At 38.0% G+C, this 20,586-nt stretch overlaps 1 pseudogene; it reads right to left on the bottom strand.

Moving 5' to 3' along the window:
• Nucleotides 1–11,618: 11,618 nt before the first annotated feature.
• Nucleotides 11,619–12,555, bottom strand: LOC126070920 (olfactory receptor 7G2-like; annotated as a pseudogene).
• Between the last annotated feature and the right edge of the window lie 8,031 nt (nt 12,556–20,586).

Below are 20,586 nucleotides of genomic sequence, written 5' to 3' on the forward strand. Positions count from 1 at the left end.
TGTTGCAAAGGACCTCTTTAAAGCGTTGAAAAGCAAAGATGTCACCTTGAAGACTAAGGGGTACCTGATCCAAGCCATGGTATTTTCAATGGCATCATATACATGTGATAGCTGGACAATGAATAAGGAAGACCAAAGAAGAACTGATGCCTTTGAATTGTGGTGTTGGTGAAGAATATTGAATATACCATGGACTGCCAGAAGAACGAATAAATCTGTCTTGAAAGAATTACAACCAGAATGCTCCTTAGAAGCAAGGATGGCGAGACTGCGTCTTACATACTTTGGACGTGTTGTCAGGAGGGATCAGTCTCTGGAGAAGGACATCATGCTTGGCACAGTTCGGGGTCTCTGGAAAGAGGAAGATCCTCAACGAGATAGATTGACACAGTGGCTGCAACAATGGGGTCAAGTATAATGATTGTACGCATGGTGCAGGACTGGGCAGTGTTTTATTCTGTTGTACATGGGGTCGCTATGAGTCGGAACCGAATTGACGGCACCTAACAACGACAACAACAGACTGTGATAGAATGTATTTCTCTTTGTTAAAGCCTCCACTTGTGGTATTTCTGTTATAGCAGTACTAGATGACTAAGACAATTCCCAACATAAAAGAACCATAAATAAGTTCTACGTATTGTACAGGAACTTTAAGAAGTCAAAAGATAATATTCATAATTAAAAAAAATAAATCCACCCAATGTATAAAAAGGGCAGTCCTACTCTAACTTATAGTGTTACTATACGTGCATATCAACAAATTGGTCCGGTTGAGCCAAGACTCTGGGTCCAAAAAAAGAAAAAGCTCTGTTGATAGAATCTTAAAGGGGTAATGTAAGACTGGGGGAAAATACAGGACACAGTAAAAGTTGGAATGAAAATATAGACTATTTAAATGAATCTTATTTTAATAGTAATTATGCTTTACGGTATGTAGGCTTAAAACCATTTCCAAGATCTTTAGGGAACTTACTGATATTAAATTGAGTTAATGAATATTCATTATAATTTAACTTTATATACTTTTTCTTTATATGCTGCAGAGAAATATTTATATCTCTATCATCTATCTATCTATCATCTATCTATCTATCTAATTTACCTGTCTTTCTGTCTGTGTGTCCTGCTGTCTGTCTGTCTATCTACCTATCTACCTGCTTACCTATTTACCTATCTATCTACCTACCTATAATTTCTCTGTAGGGGCCCTGGTGGGGCAGTGGTTAAAGCACTCAGTTGCTAACCGAAAATTCTGTGGTTCAAACCCAGCGACCTCTCTGTGGGAGAAAGATGTGGCAGTCTGCTCCAAAAAGTTTACAGACTTGGAAACCCTGTGGGGCAGTTCTGCCCTACCTTATAGCATTAACTATAAGTTGGAATTGACTCAATAGCACCCAACAACAACAACAACAACTCTCTCTCTATACATATATGTATTAAAAAAAAAAAATTAGGGTCTACTAATGAGTGTGTTCATTTTTGCACTTAAAGAGTTGTACTGATACTCCCAAACTCATCCTATAAAGCCAACATATCCCTGATATCAAAACCAAGTAAAGACACCTCAAAAAAAGAAAATTACAGGCCAATATCCCTCATGAATTTAGACACAAAAATCCTCAACAAAATTCTAGCCAATAGGATTCAACAACATATCAAAAAAAAAAAAAAAAACTCACCATGACCAAGTGGGATTCATACCAGTATGCAGGGATGGTTTAACATTAGACAAACAATCAAGGTAATTCGTCATATAAATAAAACAAAAGACAAGAACCACATGATCTTATAAACTGATGCAGAAAAGGCATTTGACAAAGTCTAACACCCATTCATGATAAAAATCTCAGGAAAATTGGAATAGAAGGGAAATCCCTCAACACAATAAAAGGCATTTATGCAAAGCTGACAGCCTACACATCCTAAATGGAGAGATTCTGAAAGTGTTCCGCCTGAGAACAGGAACCAGACAAGGCCACACTTTATCACCACTCTCATTCAACATTGTTCTAGAGGTCCTAGCCAAAGCAATTAGGCTAGGTAAAGAAACAAGTGGTTTCCAAATTGGTAAGGAAAAAAGTAAAACTACCTCTATTTGAAGACTTGATCTTATACAGAGAAAACCCTAAAGAATACACAAGAAAACTACTGAAACTAATAGAAGAGTTCAGCAAAGGACCTAGATACAAGATAAACATACAAAAATCACTTGCATTCCTCTACACCAACAAAGAAAACTTTGAAGGGGAAATCACTGTACCAATACCATTTACAATATCCCCCAAGAAGATAAAATACTTAGGAATAAATCTAACCAGAGGTGTAAAAGATCTATACAAAGAAAAATACAAGACGCTAATGCAAGAAACCGAAAGAGACCTACATAAGTGGAAAAACATACCTTGCTCATGGATAGGAAGGCTCGACATTGTGAAACTGTCTATTCTGCCCGAAGCAATCTACAGATACAATGCAATCCCATTCTAAATTCCAAAGACATTTTTTAATGAGATGGAAAACAAATCACCAACTTCATAGGGAAAAGGAAGAAGCCCCGGATAAGTAAAACATTACTGAAAAAGGAAAACAAAGTGAGAAGCCTCACATTAACTGCTTTTAGAACCTATTATACCACCACAGTAGTCAAAAACAGCCTGGTACTGGTATGACAACAGATATATAGACCAATGGAACAGAATTGAGAATTCAGACATAAATCCATCCACGTATGAGCAGTTGATATTTGACGAAGGCCCAAGGTCAGTTAAATGGGGAAAAGACAGTCTCTTTAACAAATGGTGCTAGCATAACTGGCTATCCACCTGCAAAAAAATGAAACAAGATCCATACGTCACACCATACACAAAAACTGACTGAAAATGGATCAAAGACTTAAATATAAAACCTAAAACAATAAAGGTCATGGAAGAAAAAATAAGGACCACGTTAGGAGCCCTAATACATGACATAAACAGTATATAAAACATTACCAACAATGCACAAATGCCAGAGAGGAACTAGATAACTGGGAGCTCCTAAAGGCCAAACACTTATGCTCATCCAAAGACTTTACCAAAAGAATAAAAAGACTACCTACAGACTGGGAAAAACTTTTTGGCTACGACAAATTGGTTCAGTAACTGACCTCTAAAATCTACATGATACTGCAAAACCTCAACAACAAAAAGACAAATAGCCCAATTAAAAAATAGGCAAAAGATATGAAAGGGTACTTCACCAAAGAAAACATTCAGGCGGGTAACAGATACATGAGGAAATGCTTGTGATCATTAGTCATTAGAGAAACACAAATCGAAACTAAAATGAGATACCTTCTCATCCCAACAAGGCTGGCATTAATCCAAAAAACAAAAAAAATAATAGATTTTGGAGAGGTTGTAGAGAGTCTGGAATACTTATACACTGCTAGTGTGAATGTAAAATGGTACAACCACTTTAGAAATCAATTGGGTGCTTCCTTAAAAAGCTAGAAATAGAATTAACACAGGATCCAGCAATCCCACTCCTTTGAATATATCCTAGAGAAATAAAAGCTCTGACGGAAACAGATATGTGCGCACCTATTTACATTGCAGCACTGTCTACAATAGCAAAAAGATGGAAGCAACCAAGGTGCCCATCAATGGATGAATGGATAAATAAATTATGGTATATTCACATAATGGAAAACTACACAATGATTAAGGACAATGACAAATCTGTGAAACAACATGGAGGAATCTGGAAGGCATTATGCTGAGTGAAATTAGTCAGTTGTAAAAGAACACTGTATAAGACTAGTATTACAAGAACTCAAGAAAAAGTTTAAACATAGAAGAAAATATTCTTCCACAGTTACAAGGGTGGGGAGGAAGGAAAAGGGATATTCACTAATTACATAGTGCGCAAGAAATATTTTAGTTGAAGAGAAGGACAATACAGGGGAGGTCAGCACAACTGGACTAAAGCAAAAGCTATTAAATTTCCTGAATACAACCAAATGCTTCAAAGGCCAGAGTAGCAGGAACAGGGGTCTGGAGACCATGGTTTCAGGGGACATCTAGGTCAATTGGCATAACAAAATGTATTAAGAAAATGTTCTGCAAACCACTTTGGTGAGTGACGTCCGGGGTCTTAAAGGCTAGCGAGCAGCCACCTAAGATACATCAATTGGTCTCAACCCATCTGGAGCAAAGGAGAATGAAGAGCACCAAAGATGCAAGGTAAATATGAGCCCAAGAGGCAGAAAGGGCCACATAAACCAGAGACTCCATCAGCCTGAGACTGGAAGAAATAGATGGTGCCTGGCTACCACTGATGACTGCCTTGAAAGGGAACACAACAGAGAATCCCTGATGGGGCAGAAGAACAGTGGGATGCAGATATCAAATTCTGGTGAAAAGGCTAGACTTAATGGTCTGAGTGAGAATGGAGGGACCCTAGAGGTCATGGCCCCCGGACTCTCTGTTAGCCCAAGACTGAAACCATTCCTGAAGCCAACTCTTCAGACAGGGATTGGACTGGACTATAAGACAGAAGATGATACTTGTGACGAGTGAGAAAAAAAAAAAAAATTGGGGTTCTCACTGTTAAAATTAAAAAATTTTCTTTAAATACTGGGTTGAACAGTTGATTTTATGCTTTGTATAATCTGCCCCAGAGGCAAAGTTTCTGTGTCTCATTAGAATAAATTCCTGGGTTCATGCTGAAAACCAAGCTTCAAGTATTTTTTCTTGGTGACCTATGATAAACTCCTGTCCACTTTGAAACTTCGTGGAAGCCATAAAAGATTTATTTTATTCCTGCTTTCTAAAGGGAAAGTACTAAAATAAACCAGCTCATTTAATGTATTATGAGTTACATGAAACATGTTGTCAAATCAGGAGTTGTGCCAAATTTTCTTTGCATTAAAAATTTGTGTGTCAGTGTCTCCTCTTACGTTTTGACATGAAAGCGATATTGTCAGTCATAATTTTAGTCATTTTAATTGCCAACTTTTTTGCCATTTTATTTCTTTTGAATATAGCATCATCAAAGCCAATGGTTTTAACTGGGGAATTCATATGGTTTACCCATGGAGTTCTTTTTATTCCTATTCGGATGTTTAGAGACTTGATTGTCTTGGTATATTCTTGGTACATCCTGTCTATGTGGTATTATTATGTGTTTTATCTGAATCTCTTTGAAAATAAAGTTAATCATTATGTGTAGAGATATTTTTGTGTAAACATAATGATTAACTTTATTTTCAAAGAGATACAGATAAAACACATAATAATCTTGAGATGTAATACCACATAGATGGGATATACCAAGAATATACCAAGATAATCAAGTCTCTAAACATCCAAATAGTAATAAAAAGAACTCCATGGGTAATGCATTACTTTTGTGATTAATTCCCATCAGGTCTTTCACTCTTAAGAATTATTGTTATTATAAGTTAACCATGGCCGCTTTAAAATTTTGTTTGCGGGTAAACTTTTACTCTGCTAACTCACTGAAAATGTTTGGCCAAAATATTTCAAAGAAAGATGGACTATATTGTATTTATAAAAAAGGGCCATGATAGATATTTTGAACATAGATACCACCGGGCTCAGTCAAGATTTCCAGAGCTCTTGAGTAGAAGCTGACCTGATGGGTTCACAGGCGGGTGCTGATCCAGAACCACATGGAACAGAAATTGACTATGTAGGACTGAATGGACTAAAACATCCTATTTTATGGACATAAGAAACCATTTTTCTCCTTTCTCCAAAATTATCTAACCAACGGGTTTGTTTTTTCTCCCACACATTTGAACTGGTTCTTGTTATGCTACTTCTATCTGTTTACATATACTCAATTAAACAAGAGGAAAAGTAAGAAATATGAGAGGAACATAAAATTGAGACCAGAAAAGAAGCTTTAAAAAGATTAAAAGAACAATTAGAAGATGAGAGAAACCCTTACCATAGGATATTCTGTAGTCAGCATAGTGTTATTAGTTACTGAAATAGCTGAATCTCACATTAAAAGAAATAATTGAACTTTAAATGGTTTTAGATATTATAATTCTCAAATTAGAAGTATCTGTTGATAAATTGAGCAAAGTTATAAAGACCATAGGTAGAGAACTATCTGAAGTTTGAGCTATGATTTTACAAAAGAGAATAGCATTTGTCTCCCAAGAAGAAGTTCGTGCCTTAATAGATGAACATTGGTGTGTTTGTGTTAATAACTTGCATATGTATTCCCAGGTCATTTGTTCATCTGGAGCAGCAGGCTGAGGAGGAATTAGACTGTAGGTCTGATTACCTCCATTAACAGCTATCTCCTTTGTCATGAGGCCAGAAGAATCAGATGATACCTGGCTACCGTTAAAGAACGTTTGTGATCAAAGATTCTATAGCAAAGTCATGATCAAAATGGGGAAGAAACGACAAACCATTTTAATTCTCCAGTAATCCAGATTTCTGGGTTCATGGAGATGGGGTGATCTACCCATTACGTTTGCGTGTAGGGTAAAAACATCGCAAAGTTTAGTAAAGCAAAAAGAAAGTTTTATTCGGCATATATTCAAAAAGGCAAAAGTGGGAAGCGGACAAGCATGCTGCCAGAGCCATGTTTGCCTGATTCCAAGGAACATTACAGACTACGCAAGAATGGGAAAATGGACAAGCATGCTGCTACAGTCATGTCTTCTTCTAGTCCAGAGAACATTATAGAGCAAGCAAAAGTGGGAAAATGGATAAGCATGCTGTCACAGCCATGTCTGCCTGAGTCCAAAGAAATATTACAGAATAGGCAAGAATGGAAAAAAGGACAAGTATGCTGCCATAGCCGTGTCTGCCAAGTCCAAGGAATATTACAGAGTCATTTGTATATGTTAACATTAAAAAAAGAACAACAACAAAAAACAAACAAAATCTGTTGCTGTCGAGTCCAACTGCCCCCTAGAGTTTCCAAGGAGCGCCTGGTGCATTCGAACTGCTGACCTCTTAGTTAGCAGCTGTAGCACTTAACCACTACACCATCAGGGTTTCCTTCTGACTCATAGTGACCCTATAAGATAGAGTAGAACTGCCTCATAGAATTTCCAATGAGCACTTGGTGGATTCAAACTGCTGACTTTGATTAGCAACTGTAGCACTTAACCACTATGCCACCAGGGTTTCCAAATTAACCTTACAAATGGGTAAAACCATCAAAAGCTTCACCTTTTCACAAATTGGCTAGAAACTGTGATCCTACATTTTGAATCGTCTTTCTTAACAATCATTGGTACAGGTTTCAGTAATGACAGTCAGGAGGGTCTTCATTGGTCCAACAAATTTTCTGTTCACTAAATGTTATAAGCAAAAGACAAGAGTGGAAAGCCTTTTGTGTTCTGCTTGACTAGTTAATGTGAAATGTTCCCTAAAAGATATTTTCCAAGATTATCCTCGCTATTGTCTTTATACCTCAGGGCCCAGTTGATGTGTCCGTGTGAGTCCAGCTCCAGCTGGGTCACATTCTCTATGCTCAAGAACTAGGAATAATAACTCCAGTATTATTTTCTAGATCAACCCTTAGGTGTCCTCTTGAACCTTGAGCTACTAAAAAACTGGTTTTTCTGGAGTCACCTCAGGTCCCACAATAGCCTAGTAAGCAGCTTAGTGGAGACTGTTCTGCCACAGGCATTGGGATACTTTAGGGAATCTTCTGTGTGTAGTGAGTTTTCGGAAACCCTGGTGGCATAGTGTTTAAGTGCTACGGATGCTAACCAAGAGATCAGCAGTTCGAATCCACCAGGTGCTCCTTGGAACTCTATGGGGCAGTTCTACTCTGCCTATAGGGTCACTATGAGTCGGAATTGATTCGGCAGCAGTGGGCTTGGTTGTTTTGGTTTAGTGAGCTTCCAGCAGCAGGAACTCCAGGGTGTGACTGGAAAATGTATGGCATGTCCTTAGATACTCTGTTCCTATAACTGGCTTCCCTGGAATCCTACATGTGTTCTGATGTTATCTCCGAAGAAATTAACATGACAAAGGCCTATATAACCTGTTTCACTAATCTCTCTTCAAAGTACCTTACCTGTATTTTGGGTTGAAGCTGCCTAATTCAAATAGTACCTACTCATAACAAGTATATTCTGTTACTTTACTTTCTGGTGTTTCTCTGTGCATTTAGGCTTTTTGACTGACTGAACTCAGATGGAAATGAAAGGAAAGAACTAGGTAATGTGAGTGTAGACAGAGTTAAAAGAATACTTTCAGAAAATGTAGGGGAAGAAATATTCTCTATCACATTATATAAGGTCAGCATAATCTTAATAACTAAAAGCAGACATAGTTAGCACAAGAAAGGAAAATCCCATTGTACTCTCACTCCTGCAACTGAATTTCTAAAAAAAACCTAACCCAGGAAAGAATGAAAATAGATAATGCTTTAGGCCAAATTCTGTCTTACTCCAGGAAAGTAAGGTTGATTCTTACTCTATATAACCACAGGTTGACTTTCACTCTCTGCAAGTCTTCACTCACAAGTAAACTACTCAGTGAGGTTTCTTCTGCCCTCCTATCTAAAACTGCAACAGTTTCATGTTTTCTTATTACCTTTCCTGAGGTATGTTCCATAGCTCTTATCACCATCAAACAGTCCATCCTTTTCTTATAGCCTCAGGTTGGGCTCCCTTGGGAAGCAGACATTAGCATGAGAAAAGTAGATTAGAAACTGCTCCTCGGGTCAGCACCTTGAAAGAGAAAGGAAGGGAGTAGGATTGGGAAGAGGGGGAAACAGTTTTGATGCAATCCCAGTGTCAGCCTCCACTGACCCCGTTGGGCATTCTGGGGCAGAAGGAGGGAGGACGACAGAGAGGAAAAGAGTAAAAGCACTCTCTTCATTCAAAATGGCACTAAAGGTTATGCAAAATAAGCCACACACTTAATGAAGAAATTTTTAATGTATATAACTGACAAAGTATTAACATCCCCACTAAAGAAAGAAAGCTTATGAATTAAGAAGAAAAAGAAAAACGACTCAATAGCAATACCATAAACAGATATTTTACAAAAGGGGAAAAATCAACCGCATGTACTATGTGAAAAAATTCTCAACTTCATAGTAATATAAATGTAAATCAATTAAATAATTTTCCTTTTTTATTTTGAAATTATACACAACAAAACATACAGAAACTCATAAATAGTATTTTATACTTAACATATTGTTAGGCTAAATGAAAATGTGTTGATCTGTACATGGATACAAGCAATATCCAATGGAAGTGAAAATAAGTTCAACCACTTAAAAAACTCTTTGGAACTACTCAAAGGACAATTGGTGCTTCCCTACACCAATAACCTACACTTCCCATTCCTCTGCTATAAAACTCTTGCTCATTTCAACCAGGAGGGATGAACGAGACTATTGAAATAGCTTTATTTATAATAGCAGAAAACCAGCTAGAAAATTTCCATCTACATAAAAAAAAGAACTTCCGTGATATTACTAAAAGTAATGTAAAAATATACGGCACTGAAAATAAATGAGGTAGTGCTACACCCAACAACAGGCTTAAGTCTTCAAAGCACAATGATGGGGGAGGGGGAGAAACAAAGGAAATCCATATATAAATACTGAACATTTAGCACCAGCACCATCCCATGCAAATAAAAATAAACCTCCTCAAAAAATGGCACTGAGACCCTTGGTTAACCATATGCAAGAGAATAGCCGCGGACCCTTCACTTATATACAAAAACTAACTTAAAATGGATCAAAGACTAGAACTATAAACCTCTTAGAAGGAGTAAAAGGGGAAATCTTCAGGATTTTGGATTGGGAAGTGGTTTCTTAAATATGACACAGGCAACAACATTCACCCTTTTATCATATCACTGAAGTTCACAGTTTCTGGGGATTGGAATATCTTTGTGGGGAGGCATTTTTCAACTGAATAGAAAGGGCCTACCTTCTGATGACTCCATGGAAAGGTCTATTAACAATAGACTCAAGGAAGGGCAGCAAGTTTTCTCTCTCCAGACATCATGTGTGGATATGACACCCGAATCTGCTGCAGCAATCAGGAGACCACAAGGGGAACCAGTTCTAAGATGAAGCCACCTCACAGAGTACTAAATGAAGCCTACTTTCATGTTCCTGTACATTCTCTACCTCTGAAGGCCTTTCCTTGTAATGAGATATAACTCCACTGCTTGAGGATATTAGTTAGAGTCACGTCTTTTTCTTCTTAGAACCAAAGACTTCCTCACTGATAAAATTAAAATCTCTCACAATCATTTCAAATCACAGAGATCATTTTGTAGATGATGAAACAGTATGATGGATACTGATGTTACTGTGCAGAGACAGGTTACCAGTGACAAATCTCAGTAATTACTGAATCAGGGCATGAAAGGTCAGCATTCTTGTCCCACAGCAGGATAAGTATGCGGTGCAACTCACAACCCTTTCCACTGGATCAGGCTGAAGCTACTCTCTAGCTATGAGCTCAACCTTACTTACATCCTTCCCTCCCTTATCCATATTCTCCTACTTGCTTTTGTCTGAGAAGGCTGCTAACAACATCATTATAATAAGAAGCCTTTCCACGGGCTCTGTTTCTATGGAACTGCTGAAGAAGTTTAACTTATAGAGTTGAAATCATTTGTCAAACAGTGCAGATCTAGAAAAAAACAGAGTCGGGTTTGAACCCCAAATTGTAATGCACTTAATGTAGTGAGTTCAATGGAATTCAGGATGAACAACAACAGCAAAAAACTATGACCACAAGACAGCAGTTGAACAACAACAACAAAAAAAACTAGATTCCTTGCCGTCAAGTCAATTCTGACTCAGCAACCTTAAAGGACAGAGTAGAACTGCCCCACAGGGTTTTCAAGGAGCACCTGGTAGATTAGAAAGGCCAAACTTTTGGTTAGCAGCTGTAGCTATTAACCACTATGCCACCAGTGTTTTCAGCAGTTGAACAGTAAGCCATTTATTGGGGCTGACACATTGGCAGCTCTATATAAGGTATAATCTCCCACAGCAGGAGGTCTTCCAGAGGCAGGTGGTGCAGGAAGAAAACAGAAGAGGAAGAGGGCATGAAAATTCCTAGGGAAGGGCAGAAGGAAGGAGGGAGATTATGTGTCCCTGTGAGGTTTCCTACTGCAGCAAGGTGGATACTCTCTTGGTCAGAGGAACTCCAAAGGCAACAGCACACTAGGAGTTTTATAGCCACAAGGCTTTATCTTATCCACACATAGGAACTTCTGGGTGCAGTTCTGTGGGGTAAGTAAGGAAACAGGCTCTAAAAAAAAAAAAAGGAAACAGGCTCTACGGTGGTAAAATTCTGCTTATTTGGGTTATTTTTAAAGATCAAAAAAAAAAAAAAGATCAGAAATGTACAAATTAGAGTTTGACATCAGCAGACTTTTTTGTGCTTGCTATGAAGAAGTAAACCATTGGGGGCCAGTATACAGAGGTCAAATTTTCACTTGTTAATATAACACTCAGCCATTATGTCATTTAGTAATTTTAGAAGAACTCGCTGAAGGAAAAGTTAGGAATTTTGACTTGCCAGTATTGCCTTTACTTCTACTTTTTTGCTTTCTAGATACCCAAGCTCAGAGCAGACGACACAATAGCTAAAAAGAAGGTATGCTACCAATGATTTTTCTCAAGGCTCCCATCAAGTCCCTGTTCCTCAGGCTGTAGATAAAAGGATTCATCATTTGAGGGACCACAGTGTACATCACTGAGACTACTGCTGTCTTCCAGGAAGAGTGTGTAAATGCAGAACTAATGTACACTCCAAATCCTGTACCATAGAACAAGAAAACAGTTGAACGATGAGATCCACAGTGGAAAAAGCTTTATACCTTCCCCCCCCCTTGATGGCATTTTAAGAATGGAGGAGAGAATTTGCAAATAACAGAAAATGATCCCAGAGAGAGTAATACCACCAAATATGCTAGTCATAAAATACAGCACCATGTTATTGATGAAGGTATTGGAACAGGTGAGCTTGAGAACCTGAGCAATTTCACAGAAGAAATGGGGGATTTCCAGGTCTGTGCAGAAGGGCAGTGGCAACAACATTAGACTATGGACCAGGGCATTTATGATGCTAATGAACAAAGAGAATGCAATCAGTAGGCCAAGGAGGTGGGGGTTCAGGATGACCGTGTACCTCAGTGGGTGACAAAAGACCACATAGCGATCATAGGCCATTACGCCAAGGAGAAAATTTTCAAAACCTCCAAAAACCAAGACAGCACATACCTGGGTGAGGCAGCCTATATAAGTGATAGAGTTTTTCTGTGTCTCGATGTTCACCAGCATCTTTGGAACTGTGGTTGTACTTAAACAGATATCCGTAAAGGACAGACTGGAGAGAAAGAAGTACACAGCGGTATGGAGGTGAGAGTCATAGCTGACAGCCAGGATGATGAGCAGGTTCCCCAGGATGGTGACCAGGTATATGAACAGAAAAATGTTGTAGAGGAGGGGCTGCAGTTCTGGATCCTCCGTCAGTCCCAGGAGAAAGAACTCTGAAACTTCTGTTTGGTTACTGGGTTCCATATTGTTGATGGAACTGATGGAAAAGATGGATGACAAGACAATCAAATGTGTGGTCTCTGGACCAGCAGCAGCTTCACCACCAGAGGCAAACACCATCTGTGGAAGAGAAGGAGACTAAGGGAGAAGACTACAAAGAATGTGTCTTCTGTATAGATATCATTTGGGTATTAAATAAATTAAAAAAAAAATCTGAATCTGATAGAGCTGAATGTAATCATGTATTTTTTCTGGAAAAAGGTGAAAAGCTGTTCTTTTTTTTTTTTCTTTTTAATGCTACCTGTGCTTCTATGATCATTTTAAATATTTGGCAGTTTAATAAAGAGAACATAGGTGAACAAGGGAGATAGTGTAATGTGTCTGTCTCAGGCTTCACATAGTTCCATGATCAGAGCTGGGCAGCAATAGACAGTGATAAAAATGGACTTAGAAGATAAGATAAAGTCAATGAACCCTTTACCTTCTCCACCAGAAGAATGTAAGTAAATATTAGAGAATTCTATAACAGTCATCATGTTTGAGAAGGGGCAGATTTCTGTTCAGGAAAAAAATGGTCAATGTCATTGTAGAGACAGAGTAGGAGGCTGGTAGAATGAGAGTTCCTTGACACAGGTGCAAAAAACATGTTAGGAAGATGGAAGACAGGCAAGCGTTCATGGAAGACTTAGTTCCAATCATTTTACCCATGTACTCCTGTAACTCCCTGTTGAGAGGAAGACCCTCAACAGGATGGACTGACACAGTAGCTGCAATAATGAGCAACAATGGGCTCAAGCATAGCAATGATTGTGAAGATGGCACAGGATCAGGCAACATTTTATTCTGTTGTGCATGGGGTCACTATAAGTCGGAGCTGACTCAATGGCACCTAACAACAACAACAACACTTGTCACAAATTCCTCTGGACGAAACTGTAGTGAAACACCTGTCTTCATTTCCAAACATTAACTAAGGGACTCCAGTTTACCTGGATGGAGTTACTGAGGAATGATGAGTAACATCTGCCCTGAATGTTGAATGATTTAGGCAAAAGATCTGTCCTTAGGAAACAAAGGAGGGCCAAGTGAGGCTCTGCACTTCAGAGCAAGAGGATTAGCTGCAGGTGGAGTCTCAGATGTGCAACTTCCTGACTAGAAAGAAGAGCTGTTGAGTAAGGAGATCATAGGTAAGACTATTTGCAGTCTCTGTATCCCTGGGGGCTCAATATCCAAAGCTCCTCATTAGCCAAACATTTTTGTTGCTGTCCTGATTCAACGCAGACAAAGTTCTGATTCAAAGACAGTGCAAATCCTTAAAGACCAAGAAAATAAAAGGTGGCATTCAGGATGGGTGATTCCCTGAGGAGACCAGCTGCATGCCATTCACATCTATCCATCCATTTCTGCTTACCTCCATGTCACACAACTTGCACATACCATTCTTACCTAATTGCATTCTGGTCTTCTTTAATTACAACTGAAAGCAACTCTACCTTACCAATGACATTAGGAAGCCTGATATTTAGGTGTGAAAATATAGTTTTTGTATGTTGTTGATTTTAGGTGTTGTCAAGTTGGTTCTGACTCATAATGACCCCAGTTACAGCAGAAGCAAACAATATTGGTCTTGTACCACCCTCACAACTGTTTGTATGTTCTACTCCATTGTTGTCACCACTGTGTCAACCCATTTCATTGACTGTCTTCTTCTTTTTTCGGTGACCCTGTACCTCACCAAGCATGATGTCCTGCTCCAGGATTGGTTTCTCCTAATAACATGTGCAAAGTGCATAAGACAAAGTCTCACCATCCTCACTTTATATTTTGGGTTTATATTTTTGCTCTTGATTTTTATTGGAGTTGCAAGAAATCACAGTGTCACTGGCTAGGCATTTCTATGCCAGTTTATCCACAGGCTCAGTAGATTTAGTTAGATAAAAGCCATTTTGTTAATAGATGAAGATGGTCCTCCAATTTAGTATTCTGCTAAAAATGTTTTACCTTTCATGAACTCTATATTTTCATGTGTTTTTAAACATTTAACTATTTCTACACAAACTTTGTTAATATATAAACTTTTGAAAATCAACTTGCGATAAGATAGCATTGTGATGTCACTCTTTGTTTTCTTAACCCCATTCACTTCAAACACATGAAATAATAGATAAAACAGAACAAAATATAGCTGGTCACCCCAAAAAGATAAACTATTTCTTGTACTACAGAGAGACCTGGAACACAAAAATATAAGTTATATATTTCAGGTAATGTGAACAGAACTGAAACATTAGTGGTGAGTAGGCCTAGCTATGAATTTATGTCCATAGAAAGAACTTTTTGCTAGACATGTACTGTTTCAGATAAAGAAGACTAAATGTGCTAGAAAAGATTTGGCATTGAAAGCAAGGGCTGAGGTAGAAGTTTTTTATGGAAAAAATGTGGGTTAACACAAGAGTTGTGGACACTGACTAGACCATGACTATGGTCTTAGAACAGTTGAGAGTTTCAAAACAGCCTCCAAGGAGAAGACAAACCAAGCTACCCATTAGCACAGTGGCTGAAATTGTGATAGTTTCAATTTACTGAGCAGGGAAGTCAGGAAATGGAAGTCAGCATTAGAGGAGTGGTGATTGCTGAAGGCTACTGTGAACGTGCTAGACAAGAAAAGAGTGAGCATATAGAAGGAAATGCATGGAGGGAAGAAATCTTCGCATTGAAATAGAATCAGTAAATTCTAATTTAAATAACCACGAAGAAAAGCAATGCAAAAATGATGACCCACAAGAGCAATAATTCAGAAAAAAATCAATAATCAGATCATACAGAGGCCAGGAAAGGTTGTAATGGGGAGAATAGAAAAAATGGGATTAAAGATTTAGTGTCAAACAGATTATTCAAACAGCCTCCTGATGACAAGGGCAGACTCAGGGTGGCTAGGTGTAGCGATTTTGTAATACTTCTAGAATGATGGTGGCTTTCACCATGGTGATAACAGTGGAGGTGGTGAAATTTGGTGAGATTCTGGATATATTTGTGTTGTATAGACAACAGTGTTTTCTGAAAAAGTGGGATTAGGGTATAAGAAAGAGAGAGGAATCAAAGATGATGCTCAGTGAGCAAAAACTGCTCAGCCCCTAAAAGAATGAAGTTGCCATCAATTGTGATAGGAAATACTGTGGGCAAAGTCTTAATATTTTAGAGTATTTTAAAGTATGTATGTAGTTGTATTTTAGAGTATTTTTAGTTCAAGGTGCCTGTTAGGAATCCACACGGTGATATCAAGTGAGCAGTTAACTACAGAAGTCTAGGATCGAGTAAAATTTTCCTTCATGAAGATACAACTTTGGAAGTTGTTAGGGTGTAGATGACTTTAAAGCCATGAGTCTTTTGGCTATTGCAAAGACAATATGCATTATGAATATCAGCATGAAAAAACTCAACAAAATACTGGCAAAACAAGTCCAACAGCATACTGTTGTTGTTGTTAGGTGCCATCAAGTCAATTCTGACTCATAGTTATCCTGCGCCCAACGGAACAAAACACTGCCCAGTCCTACATTATTCTCACGATCATTGCTGTGTTTGTACCCATCGTTGCAGCCACTGCATCAATCCATCTCGGTCCTCTTCCTCTTTTTTGGTGACCCTTTACTTTACCGAGCATGATGTCTTTCTTCAGTGATGTGACTGATCCCTCCTGATAATATGTCCAAAGTATGTGAGACGTAGCCTCACCATCCTTGCTTCTAAGGAGCATTCTCGTTGTACTTCTTACAAGACAGATTTTTTTCTTCTTTTGGCAGTCCGTGGTATATTCAATATTCTTTGCTAACACCACAATTTAAAGACACCAATTCTTTTTCGGTCTTCCTTATTCATTGTCGACTTTTCCGTGCATATAAGGAAATCGAAGGCACTATGGCTTGGGTCAGGTGCACCTTAGTCCTTAATGTGACATCTTTGCTTTTCAAGACTTTAAAGAGATCTTTTGCAGCAAATTTGCCCAATGCAGTACATCTTTTGATTTCTTGCCTGCTGCTTCTATGGATGTTGATTGTGGATCCAAGTAAAACGAAATCCTTGACAACTTCAATCTTTTCTCCATTCATCACTATGTTGCATATTGGTCCAGTTGTGAGGATTTTTGTTTTCTTAATGTTGGCGTATAATCCATACTGAGGGTTGTGGTCTTTGATCTTCATGAGTAAGTGCTTCAAGTCCTCTTCACTTTCAGCAAGCAAGGTTGTGTGATTTACATAAAGTAGGTTGTTAATGATTTTCCTCCTATCCTGATACCCCATTCTTCTGCCTATAGTCCAGCTTCTCAGGTTATTTGCTCAGTATACAGATTGAATTAGTATAGTGAAAGGATACAACCCTAATACACATCTTTCCTGACTTTCGACCACATAGTATTCCTGTTTCTGTTCAAACAACTGCCTCTTGATCCATCTACAGATTCTTCATGAGCACAATTAAGCATTCTGGAATTCCCATTCTCTGCAATGTAATCCATAATTTGTTATGGTCTACACAGTCGAATGCTTTAGCATAGTCAATAAAACACAGGTAAACATCGTTCTGCTATTCTCTGCTTTCAGCCAGGATCCATCTGACACGAGCAGTGATATCCCTGGTTTCACATCCTTTTCTAAATCTGGCTTGAGTTTCTGGCAGTTCCCTGTTGATAAACTGCTGTAGCCACTTTTGAATGATTTTCAGGAAAATATTGTTTGCATGTGATATTAATGATATTGTTTGATAATTTCCACATTCTATTTGATTACCTTCCTTGGGAATAGGCATAAATATAGATCTCTTCTACTCCATTGGCCAGGTAGCTATCTTCCAAATTTCTTGGCACAGATGAGTGAGCACTTCCAGCATTGCATCCGTTTGTTGGAATGTCTCAATTGGTATTCAGTCAATTCCTGGAGCCTTGTTTTTCACTAATGCCTTCAGTGCATCTGGGACTTCTTTCAGTACCGTCTGTTCCTGATCATATGCTATCTCCTGAAATGGTTGAAAGTCAGACAATTCTTTTTGGTATAGTGACTCTGTGTATTCCCTCCATCTTCTTTTGGTGCTTCCTGCTTCATTTAATATTTTGTTCATAGAATCGTTCACTATCGCAACTCGAGGCTTGAATTTTTTCTTCAGTTCTTTCAGCTAGAGAAATGACTAGCGCGTTCTTTCCTTTTGGCTTTCTAACTCCCGGTCTTTGCACATGTAATTTTAATACTTTGTCTTCTCAAGCCGCCCTTTGAAAACTTTTGTTCAGCTCTTTTACGTCATCATTTTTTCCTTTTGCTTTAGCTACTCAAAGTTCAAGAGCAAGCTTCAGAGTCTCTTCTGACATCCATTTTGGTCTATTCTTTCTTTCCTGTCTTTTAAATGACCTCTTGCTTTCTTCATGAATGATATCCTTGATGTTATTCCACAACTAGTCTGGTCTTCAGACCTTAGTGTTTAAAGCATCAGATTTACTCCTGAGAAGATCTCTAAATTCAGGTGGGATAAACTCAAGTTTGTACTTTGGCTCTTGTAGATTTGTTCTAATTTTCTGCAGCTTCATCTTGAACTTGCATATGAGCAATTGATGATCTGTTCCACAGTTGGTCCTTGGCCTTGTTCCGACTCTTGATATTCAGCTTTTCCATCATCTCTTTCCATAGATGTAGTTGATTTGATTTTTGTGTATTCCATCTGTTGAGGTCCATGTGTACAGTCGCCCTTCATGCTATTGAAAAAAGGTGTTTTCAATGAAGAAGTCATTGGCCTTGCAAAATTCTGTCATGCGATCTTCAATCTCTGGCATCATTTCTATCACCAAGGCCATATTTTCCAACTACCCATCTTTCTTCCTTATTTCCAACTGTCACATTCCAATCACCAGTAATTTTCAGTGTATCCTGATTGCATGTTCAATCAATTTCAGACAGAAGTTGGTAAAAGTCTTCAATTTCTTCATCTTTGGCCTTAGTGGTTGGTGTGTAAATGTGAATAATAATCCTATTAACTGGTCTTCCTTTTAGGCCTATGGATATTATCCTATCATTGAACAGCATTGTACTTCAGGACAAATCTTGAAATTTTCTTACTTTCTATGAATACAACAGCATTCCTCTTCAAGTTGTCATTTCTGGCATAGTAGATCACATGATTGTCCAAATCAAAATGGTCAATACCAGTCCATTTCAGCTCACTATAATGCCTAGGATATCAATGTTTATGTGTTCCATTCCATTTTTGATGATTTCCAATTTTTCTAGTTTCATACTTTGTACATTCCAGATTTTGATTATTAATGGATGTTTGCAGGTGTTTCTTCTCATTCTAAGTCATGCCACATCAGCAAATGAAAGTTGCAAAAGCTTGGCCCTGTCCACGTCTTTAAGATTATGGAGGCCACTCTTCCCCATTTGCATTTCGAGTGCCTTCCAACCTGAGGGACTCGTTTTCCGGCGCTACATCAGAAAATGTTCCGCTGCTACTCTTAATGTTTTCACTGGTTAATCTTTTCAGAAATAGACTGCTAGGTCTTTCTTCCTAGTTCGTCTTAGTCTGGAAGCTCAGCTGAAACCTGTCCTCTATGGGTGATCCTGTGAGTGTTTTAATACTGGTGGCATAGCTTCGAGCATCACAGCAACACACAAGCCCCCACAGTACGACAAACTGACAGACATGTAGGGGAAACATAAGAAAATCAATCAGTGTAATACACCACGTGATCATCTCAATTAACGCAAAAAAGACATTGGAAAAAATCCAGCACCGTTTCGTGAGAAAACACTCAAGAAACTAGAGCTAGAGGGGATATTCCTCAATATTATAATGGGTAGTTATGAAAAAAACTACAGTAAATTTCATACTCAATAGAGAAAGACTAAAAAAACCCACCCGTAAAATCAGGAAAAAAACAAAAATACCTTCTCTCACCACTGCTATTCACCATTGGACTGTAAGTCCTAGCCAGAGAAATTAGGCAAGAAAAAGAGATAAAGGGCATTCAAATCAGAAAAGAAAAGAAACACTATCTCTATTCACAGATGACATGATATTATGTATATGACAAATCCCAAAGAATCCACAGGAAAGCTACTATGACTAATAAGTGATTTCCATAAAGTTGCAGAGTATGTGAACAACACACAAAAATTAGTTGTTTTGTCTATACATCAACAATGAAACATCTTAAAAGAAAAGTAAGAAGGCATTCCCACTTACAATGGCATAAAAAAGAATACAATATCTAGGAATAAATTAACCAGAGAAGGAAATACTTTTATAATGAAAGCTATAAAACACTGCAGAAGGAAATTGAAGAAGATCTAAATCTGTTGAATGATATCCTGTGTTTATGGACTGGAACTCTCAATACTGTTACCATGTCAATGGTCCCCAAAGTAATGAAATCCCTATCAAATTTCTAACAGTCTTTTTTCAAAAATGGAAAAGTTATTGCTAAAATTCGTATAGAACTAAATAGCCAAGACAATCTTAAAAAAGATCAATAAAATAATAAAACTGAAACTTCTTGATTTCAAAACATAATATAAAGAAACTACAGTAATCAAGAGAGTGTCATAATAGCATAAGGATAGACATACAGACCAATGGGATAGAATTAAGAGTCAAGAAATCAACTCTTACATTTATAAGCAGTTAATTTTTGACAAGGGTGCCAAGTCCACTCAATGGAGAAGAAACATTCTCTTCAATAAATGATGCTGGGTGAACTGGACAGATGCAAAAGAATGAAGTTGGACCCATACCTCACACCATATGTAAAAATTAACTCAAATATATATCGAAGATCTAAATACAGGAAGAGAAATCATAAAACTCTTATTAAAAAAATAGGGTAAAACTTCAAGGCCTGATTTTTGACAGTGGATTCTTATATTGGCACTAAATGCACAAGCAACAAAAGACAAAAGAGATAAAAGTTGTTGTTGTTAGGTACCCTCAAGTGGGTTCCTACTGATAGCAACCCTATGTACCATAGAACAAAACACTGCCTGGTCCTATGCCATCCTCACAATTGTTGTTATG

Source organism: Elephas maximus, chromosome 3 (assembly GCF_024166365.1).
Source record: "Elephas maximus indicus isolate mEleMax1 chromosome 3, mEleMax1 primary haplotype, whole genome shotgun sequence".
Classification (NCBI taxonomy): domain Eukaryota; kingdom Metazoa; phylum Chordata; class Mammalia; order Proboscidea; family Elephantidae; genus Elephas; species Elephas maximus.